An 8243-nucleotide genomic window follows, 5' to 3' on the forward strand; every position below is an offset into this window, starting at 1 on the left:
GCCCGGCTGAGGTGCCCAGAGCCCGGTCGCCGCCGCTCCTCCTCCTCCTCCCCGCTCCCGCCGAGTGGGCCGGGCTCCCGCACACTCCCCGCCCCGCCGGGCCCGCCGAGGGGTGGGAGGGCCGGCAGCCCCCCGCCGGGCACGGCCGCCCCGCTCCCACCCTCCTCTTCCTCGGGAGGGTGCCCCCCGGTGCCAGCCATCACCGACACCCCCTCCCACCGGCCGCCGCACCGGGAGCAAGGTGGGAGGGGACCTACGAGACCACCTCATTGCACCCCCTGCCCTGGGCAGGGACACCTCCCACCAGACCAGGTTGCTCCAAGCCCCCTCCAACCTGCCCTTGAACCCCTCCAGGGATGGGGCAGCCACAGCTTCTCTGGCCAACCTGGGCCAGGCTCTCACCACCCTCACACCAAACAAGTTCTTCCCCACATCTCAGCTCCATCTCCCCTCTTTCAGGGTCAAACCCTTCCCCCTCCTCCTAGGGCTCCCCTCCCTCATCCAGAGTCCCTCCCCATCTCTCCTGGAGCCCCTTGAGGGACTGGAAGGGCCTCCTCTGGACCCCTCTCTCCAACAGCTCCACATCCTTCCTGTGCTAAGGGCTCCCAAGCTGGATGCAGACAGGCTCACACCTGGGCAAACACCCGCAGCCACCTGTGCCCACGAGGGTTAATGACAGGCGGGTTGTGCTGGTCACACTCCATAAAGCTGAGCTCCCTGCTGCAGCCCAGCCAGAGCTCCCTCCATCCCCTGCACAAAGGTGGCTTTTCCCTGGGGTGACCTGTGTCCCAGCCACGGAGCTGGAGATACAGAGCTGGGCCACCTGGGACTTGCAGCACTGCTCCCCTCGGGCCTCCCGGATGCTTTTTAGCAGCTTGAGGGCAGAAATCAGGTTGGGTGGTTTTTTTGTTGTGAAAAAGCACAAAAAGTACCATCCCATGCTTCTCCCATGACAGGGGACACAAGCAAGATAAGGCCCAACAGAGTTCATTACACATTCATCCCTCTAGCCAGCAAATAACAAATAAATACCAGTTAATGCTTCACTTTGGGGTGTATTTATCTAAGGCTTAATTCAAGCCTAGGATCTTACTCCCCAAGACTTAGTCGCACCAAAGCCAATTTGTCTGGACCATTAGAGCAGTTCAGAATGTCTTCTCTTGAAGTGATTATAGCAGGTTTTCTGTGCTTTCCAAAACAGCCTTTCCAACCCCAATTTGTTGGAAAATAAACAGAAAGATTGAAGCATTCTGTTTCAAACAAAACAACAAGTCAAAAAAAGCCCAAACCCACTCTGTAACGATTTTTTTTTAAAAAAAGCCCTGTTTAGATGTGGTTTGAAACCTAACCAGCATCACCCAGTCAAAAAAATTAGACAAACAGCAGCTCCTCAGCTGCCAGTTCAGTGTGATTTTTCCTACTTGGGTGTCCCTTGGAAGAGCTCACCCACCCCCTCAAGGTGGGACTTGCACGGCAGACGGACAATTCCCATTCCACAGGGGAGGGACCCAGCCAAAGGCCAGGGAGAAGCTGGCAGGGCTGCGGCTCCCCCACACCCTCCCCACATCCCCCTTCCCTATCTCAGCCCACCCACACCAGAGACACCCCCATTTTAGCGATGAGCACCATGAGGCCAGTGTCACCCAACCCGTGTAGGTGCACCCACCCAGACCTCAGTGCCAAAAAGCCACCAGCAGAGGTGGGAGCAAACGCGGTGGCCACGCTGTGCGGGTCTGACACACCACAGCCTTTCCTCCTCCTCCTCCTCTCTGAAGATGCGCTTCCCCTTCCTCGGTGCTGAGCTCCGTCACCACCCTCTAACTCAGCCAGTCCCCAGGCCACCTCAGCAGCTCCGTCACGGTGTGTGGGTGTCCCCGGCACACAGCCCTCCCACGCCTGCACGTGCTGCTCCCCGGCCCCACGCTGCTGGCTCACTCGTACCCCCCTGGCTGCGCCACCCGCATCCCGAGAGGCGGCAGCTGATGCACACCCGCTGCCCACGCATCCCTCCAGGAACCGAGGTGCGTTGCAATCGCCACCTACATCCCCGTGCAGATGTTAGCTGATACTTAGCAAGGAAATCGGAATTCAGGCCCACACCCAAGGCAACAAGCAAATCCCAGGCTCTGGGGACCCCCAGCCACATGCCAGGCATCTGCCCCCCCTTCCCTCCCCGGCATCTGCTGCAGGATGGCAGCACGGGCCAAGCCTGCTCACAGGAATCTGCCAGCCTCAAAAACTGCCACCCGGCACGCAGTGTGTTGGACTCAGGTGCGGTTTCTACCCTCCTACGCTCAGCAGTGAATGAAACGGGGACGCGGGGGCTGGCAGGGCACTCGCTGGCACAGCACCCACAGGGGCTCACAGATCTCCACTCGAGGCACATGTGCAGGGGGAGTAGATGCTACTCACCGCTTCATTTTTAGCTCCCTTGCCTGTTCAGCATCTCCAACGAGTTTCCTCATCATCCCTAGCTCAGAGAATCAGCCTCTACTGAGAGCACTGAGCTCCCCCTGCCAAAAGCTCCCCCCTCCAGGCCAGGACAGCATCTGCTGGCCAGAGGAGAATCAGCAGAAGAAGAGACAAGAAGGTGAATGACCAGCCCGGGGTCACGCCTGGGGAGCCATGGCCAGCCCTTGAGCTGTCTGTGCCGTTCATTACAGCCCCTTTTGCTCCTCCATTGATCGTTCAGCCCCGGCCATTTGTCAGCCTCCCGCACCCAGACACACACACGGGTCTGGCAGGGGAGGGCAGGCAGCCAGGCACTCCTGCAAGCCCACACCTGGGACTCAGTAGCCACCATTTAGGGACATCAGACTTCCTGCATTTGAATATGCACAAGAAGCATCTGTGCATCGCCTTTGCATGAGCACTCAGCCCGGAAAGCTGGTACCCTGCTGCCATCCACCCCATCAGCATCGTGTGCTTGGTACAGCTGTGACCAGCGAGGGCTGAAAACCATCACATTCATTATTTGGGCAGCGCTGACCTGCGCTTCGGCAGCACACAGGAGGCTCCCGGGGAGCGGGGCCAGCACTAACACGCTGGGAGAAGCGTGTCTCACACTCCCTGTAACCACTGACCTGCTAACAGGCAGCCAGCCACCTGCCAGAGCCAGCAGCAAGCCCAGCTGCACAGCCAGCTAAAAGGTGAAGCTCATACTGAAGAATTATTTCCCTGTCTGAAACGCCACGCCAGACAGAGGGGGAATTTTAGCAACGCATGCGCAGTCCTGAGCCCCACCAGGCTTCCCCTTCTGGGAGAAGGGACCTCCCACACTTCACCACAGAACAGAGAGCAGGATCTTTCCCACAGAAGACACGCTTCTGCCCCTCCCTGAGGCCAAGGGCCAATGTTGGCACAACTACTGTAGCCCAACCAGTCTCCTTTAACCCTCCCCAGCATTTCTTCTGGCTCTGGGCAGCATCACACTCAGCTCCAGGATGCCCCAGAGCTCTGGAGGTTACAGGGGTGCCCCATGGCCACGTACCCTGTTAGCCAGCCAGGTGCTTTTCCCTAAGGATAACACTTCTAACACACAAAACACCACCTTCCATACAAGCACACAGAGGGTCACTGGGCTAAACAGCCAAAAGGAGGGTCCTGACAGACACCCCCACAGCCAGGGGGTCAGCTGCAGGGACAAGGTGCTGCAGAGGGACACGCAGCGCTGCGGGCAGCGTCCCTCACCCCACTGTCCCCACGGCTGGGGCACGTCTCACCTCCCTCAGATCCCCAGCCCCATGCCCTCAGCCGCCCTCCCAGACAAATCCCCGGAGGAAGCAGTCATTAAAACAACAGGGCTACTTACCTGGTGTAGCTGATTGCCACAAAGCACTTCCCACGCAGTCGGGGACTTAGCCTCACAGCACCCCTGGAGCCAGCAGAGCCGGCCCGCCGTGACCCCTCGCTGGCCACCTTGCTCCGAAGATACAGGCATGGTGGCCCCCAGCCCCACACAGCCAGCCCAGCCTCACCAGCCAGCCCCACACAAGAGAAACAAGTACTTCCAGGGCAGAGGAGGAAATAGACTTTGGGGCTGATTGCAAACAGGCTGCAGCTGGGCTAACTGCCTCCAGCACCTGGGCCTAAAAGGGCCGGTGTCCCCAGCAGGGTCTGCAGCCCTTGGCACGGTCCCCTGCAGCAAAGCCTGGCCTGTCACCCTTTGCCCACCCTCAGCCTGCGCTACCCCTCACCCCCAGGCTGGCCCTGTGTGGGTGCTGCCCGGGGCGATGTAGAGGGGGGAAATGTCCCCCACTTTGCCTGTGGGCGTGTTCTAGCCCCACTCCGTGCCTCAGTTTCCCCAGCAGCAGAAGGGACCGAGTGGGTGCCACAGGGGCGGCGGGAGAATAAATGCCCTGGAGGTGGCCAGGGGCTCGTACCCTGGGAAAGGGGCTGGCGAGTCCATGGCCAGGCAGGTGCCGGCAGGTCGGCGGGATCCTCCTTGAGCCCCGTGGGTCACGGGCACCACAGAAACGGCTGCGATTCCATAAGGGACCCCCCCCGCCCCCTCTCCGGGAGCCGGGGTTTGCCGCGGCCGGGATGCGCGGGGACCGGGATGCGCAGGGACCGGGATGCGCGGGGACCGCACCGCGCTCCCGCTGCCCGGGAAAGACTCTTTCCAGGCCAGAAGCTGGATTTTTGGTTCCCTCTAGTGTTGCGGCGCCGCAGCGCGGAGCGGGGCTCGGGTTCTCCGCGGCGGTGGCTGCTGCCAGGAGCCCGCGGGCCACTGCTTGCCCCCGGGACCCCCGGGTGGCCGGCGGCGAGCGGGGGCACGGGGTGTCCGTCCCGGCCGGCCCTTACGAGCCCGACACGCAGCCGAGGATGGGATTTTCCCGATGCCCAAGTGATTTAGGAGCACAAGGCGGGGAGCAATCACAGCAGAGCGTGTACCCCCGTCGCAGAGCAGTGTTTCCACAGCGGGTTTCCAAGCCTGGTCACAGTGAGGGGGGTGAGGTGTGCGCCCAGGGCCAGTGGGGGTCCCACCACAGGGCAGGGCTCTGTGTCCTCCCCAGCTCCAGCACAAGCCCAGAGTCACCGAAAAGTTGGGGCAGGGCCAAGGCAGGGTCCCGAGACACACAGTCTGGATTCACGAGGCCCCTTTCTTCGCTTCCCAGCTCCAGCCCCCGGTGAGACCCACCATGGGGAGCCATCCCATCCACCCCCGGGCTCGCTCTGCTGCTGCTGGGCTGCGCTCCCAGCATCACTGCTGCCTGGCTGCTCGGCCGGCCCGGCCCCGGGGCAGCTGTCTGTCTTAGTGCGAGCCCTTATTTCCTAATAACCACTGCTTTGGGGCATGTGCGACATGGAAATGAGGGCTGAAACGTTATTTGCTTTGGTTGGGAGGGTAATTTAAGACCGGTGGATGGCTGCTGTTTTGGCAGACACGATGCTGTTGATGGATGCGCTGCCTTTTTCGGGAGCAGAACAAAGGGAGAAGGAGGCGTGTGGCTGGCTCCCCGCCAGCCCGGCCCCATCTCTCCCCGTCCTCGTCAAGTGCTCCTCTTTGGCTCCATTAGTCACCATTTGCTGCTCTCCTGTTTTAACTAACGAGGAGACATTTTGCATTCATGTTTCCTCACGGGCCAAACGCGTCCCTGGCATCCCGGAGATGGCGGAGCAGCGCTGGCGGGCTCCGGGCTGGGCGAGCCGAGCTGCTGCTCCTCCTCTTCCTGCCCCGCTGCCTTTTCTCCTCACATGCAGCCGTGGATTAAGAGCTGGCCAAGCCACAGCCGGCCAGAGCCCCTCTCCCTCGTACCTGTTCGTCCAGAGACTGGCGATGCCAACAGGGAATAGCCGGTGCCAAGGGGAAGCTGTTCGGAACTGGAAATCTTCCCAGAGGAAAAGGACGCTCCAGTTGTCCACTGCGTTATTTACCCAATCCCCTTTGTGTCATAGAAAAGATTTACTTTGAGAAGATTAATGGCTCAAGGGACTGTGAGAGAAATCCCCCAAGATTGCCTGGTTCAGGGGAGAAGACGAACGCCTCCTCGCCGAGGCCGCAGCTCCCAGCTGACCCCCGGGCTGTGGGCACAGGGAAAGGGCTGTGGGGCTGGGCCTTGTCCCCCAGAGCACCCTCTGATGGGGACCAGGACTGTGTGAGAGCAGGAGCCTCTCACCGTGGCAGGGGCAGGAAAAGGGCAGCTGAGCAGAGAGATGGTGGCCTTTCCCTGCGCTCTTCCCAGCATCCCACTCCCATAGCTCCCAGGCTCAACGTCCAAAGCGAAGGACAGCGGAGGTGTGGAGAGGAGCAGAGAGCCTCAGAAGCAGCTCGAGCCCATGTGCCAGCTGGGCGAGCAGGGACTGCTGGCAGCACCCCTGCCCCTGGCACAGGGAGGCCACATTTACCATGCGTCATATAATTTCCTTATGCCTTTCCCTCATTCCCGGCTCCCAGGTTCCCTGGCTCCATCCTGGAGGGCCACGTAGCTGGGCCGCTGGCAGTTTAGCTCCGATGGTAGCCTGGGCTCCTGACATAACCCCCAGGGCAAGTCTTCGGGTGCTGGCAGCACGTCCTGCTCAGCTGCTGCACACCCTGTCAGCATCCCCGACCCGTGGCACAGCCCCCAAACCCCAGCCCGGGGTGTGAAGGGCTAGGCGAGTGTGCACGCACACGTGGGTGTCCACAAGCCGTGCAGAAAATGCTATTAATGCCATCTGGTGCCGAGACAGAGATCCCCCTGTGCAGGGAGCCAGACACGGCTTTTCGCTCCCCTTAATCTCCCTTGGAGCTGCAGGGGTTCTGTCTGCGGGGCTGGGGACAGGGGACACGCACCCTGAAGGGCATGACTGAGCCCTGAGCCCTGGCACAGCCGGGTGCTGGGGAGCCCTGGGCCTCAAGGATGGGGGACCAAGCTGAGGACAGTCTCATTTCATACCCCAGCTGCCTTCCTGGAGCTAAGTGCCCTTTAACTCCTCCTTTGGGGGGACACAGCCACCCCACGCTCCTCACCGGGGATCAGAGCGGGGAGAAGGAAGGGCCACCTCTGCCGAGAGCAAACCCTTGAGCTGCTCTGTGCTGTACAATGGGGTCTCTTCTCCCTCCATTGAAGGACCCTGGTTCCCCTTTGAGCCGTGCAAAGCCACAATGAGTCTTTATTAGTGGGTCAGTGTCAAGTCAAAAGTATATTTCAAAATAATCTCCTTACTGTGTTAAATAAGCACCTTAGATTAGACAAATTGCACGGATTTTGTCTAATAACCTCCCCCCCAGCTAATCCTATTTTATTGGCAACATCTGACCTCAATGGAAGCCCAAACAGACCAGGTGAGCCCGTTCCTCCTCCGCCGGGACGGTTGGGTCCCAGAGCACAGAGCACCCCCCGTGGGGCTGTGGACCCCGCAGGGGCCTCAGGTGCAGTGAGAAAGCACCCGGAGCGGGGCAAGAGCTCTCAGAGCCCTGGCGGGACGGGGAGCTGCCCGCAGGGACCCGCAATCCGCCCGTTCTCACCCCAAACCTTCCCTGGCAAAGGGAGGGGAGCAAATCTGCGCCCCGCTGCATCCCCCCCCGCGGTCCCCACCTCCCCGCTTGTGCGGGGCGACCCGCCGCAAAGCCCCGGGGGCCGGGGGGCCGGTGTCTGGGGGGGCCGGGGACCAGCAGAGCCGGTGTCTGGGGGGGTCCGGGGGCCAGCAGAGCCGGTGTTTTTGGGGGACCGGGGGCCAGCAGAGCCGGCGGCGCGTTCGCCCGGCCGGTCGCTAGGTGTCTGTATCGGTCCAGCTCTCCCGGGTGAACCTCCCTCCTCGCTCGCCGCCCAACCGCCGGAGTGTTTGCTTCCTTTTTTTTTTTTCCCTTAAAAAAAAAAAAAAAAAAAAAAAAAAAAGGGGGGGGTTGGTAGGTTGTGGGGGGAAAAAAAAAAAGGAAAAAAAAAAAAAAAAAAAAAAAAAGAGAAAAGGAAAAAAGACATGACACGATGATAATGTTCCCATGGTCAAAGGATGAATCTCACATGTATATGAAAGTTTCTTCTCCTACTTTCAGAAAGCTGTCCTACTTACACTAAAATGGCAAACCTTTCAACTGAGTTCCCTGCAGGAGGACTTATTGATCATGAGTAGTACTTTACTATCAATCAACAAACTGTTGTGACTAACAAAGATGTTATCTTTGCCATAGTATTTCTGTGTGAAAGAGGGAGATGGTGACTGGCAAAAGAGACTGTAGAAATAATAATCATATATATTGTTCATACAAATGATATTAAAAAAAACCTGTGCCACCTAGAAGTTTTTACCCATTTAGTCCT

Source organism: Calidris pugnax, unplaced genomic scaffold (genome assembly GCF_001431845.1).
Source record: "Calidris pugnax isolate Ruff unplaced genomic scaffold, ASM143184v1 scaffold180, whole genome shotgun sequence".
Classification (NCBI taxonomy): domain Eukaryota; kingdom Metazoa; phylum Chordata; class Aves; order Charadriiformes; family Scolopacidae; genus Calidris; species Calidris pugnax.